Consider the following 1,657-nt stretch of genomic DNA (forward strand, 5'->3'; position numbering starts at 1 on the left):
TTAAAGTTTGTACTTTTGATCTTTACATTTGTATAGAAGCCTCAACTGAAAAAGCTAGCCTGACTCTGACAAAGAATAAATAAGTTATTATCAGTATCTTCCCTAGAAATTTTTCTTAAAATAATAAAAACACAGACTATATACAGCTAAGTAGCATTGTTTGAAAATAAAAGTATAAAAAAGTGAAGCATACATAACTCAGCACATGAGCTGGACAGATAAATGTTTAGGAGTCTGTTTAATATTATATTCATTTAGGAGAATAATAGAAATGAGTTAAGTTCTCCCCTAAAGCCTGTGACCTGTCTAGCCATAGGTTCTTGGCCCTGATAATAGTGCCACATATGGGCTCTTTCTTGGAAGCAAATTATCCCCTTAACATATGTGCCACTACTGCGCCAGTAGGCTTAACTTGCCAGACCAGTTGTTACTGTTGTTTGCAGGGTTCGTAGCTGGGCTAGACTTATGATTACTTTTACCTTCTGGTACCATGGATAGCACCTTACAGTATTATGTAAGCTAGCCTACTGGAGATGAAGCTTAGAGATCAGTACCACCTTGATTTCTCTGTGTTTGTTCTGCCATTTTTTAGTGTGTTCAGCAATAAGGTCTTACTATCTAGTTCTAGAGAGCACCAAGAACAATGACAATAGTCAGTACTGTTTGAGGGTCTATAGGAGCTCTCTGATCAACAGCTCCAAAATAGGGAACCTGTTATACCCAACTCTCACTAGAAAAGCTTCTTCTTGCAGCAGTTGGGGATTTACCAAAGACCCGTAATAGTCAGGCTGCAGAGAACATGAATCTGTAGAGTGCCCAGTCCCAAACAGGACACAGATATCACCTATTTCCTCCAAGGGCTCAGGGATCATTGCAGAAGTGGAGACAGAAAGATTGTAAGAGCCAGAGGTAGTAGATGAAGTAAAGGAATCTTTGACTTCAGTACAAAAGAGGACTGTTTTAAATATGAACCCACTGTATGGGTGATAGCATGCACAAGAACTGTGCATGCTCAAGCTGTAAAAAGCCTCCAGTATTAAAAGAGGTAGTGGGCCCAAGCACTAGATGAGGAAATGTAAGCAATTGAGAGCTGCTGTGAAAAGAAGTGTCAGTTTTAAACAAAGGATTTGCTACTAGTAAGAGTGACTACACTCCAGGACATAGACCCACACCCAAGAGCATTTGGGGAACACAATGACTTGATAGGCCTTAAGAAAAAGAAATAGAAGTCATAAGGTGAGGGGGTTGGGGACACTGGGATGGATCCAATAGGCGATGGGGAAGGGTTTGAATACGATCAAAATACACTATGAAATTCTCAAAGCATCAATAAAAATACTGGTAAAAAAGATGAGGTTTGACTGGGGAACTTTGTAAATCATTGCCAAAGATATAGCATTTTGACCCTGAGAGCTTAAGTGAAGCTTCAGCTCCTGCAGTATAGCTCTCAGACTGAAGTACGGAGCACAGCAACCAGAACTCAAGGTGTCTATTCAGTCACATTCCCATGAGGTCTTGGAACCAGAAACGGCTTTCTTTTTGAGATCAGCTCAATGTGTGATGAGAGTTCAGGTGTATTCAGACACAGAAAGGACTTCCTTCTCCACCCAGAGACTATCCTAGTGTGCACCGTCACAGACAAATCATTATTCTAGAA

Source organism: Nannospalax galili, unplaced genomic scaffold (assembly GCF_000622305.1).
Source record: "Nannospalax galili isolate Female #2095 unplaced genomic scaffold, S.galili_v1.0 scaffold176, whole genome shotgun sequence".
Classification (NCBI taxonomy): domain Eukaryota; kingdom Metazoa; phylum Chordata; class Mammalia; order Rodentia; family Spalacidae; genus Nannospalax; species Nannospalax galili.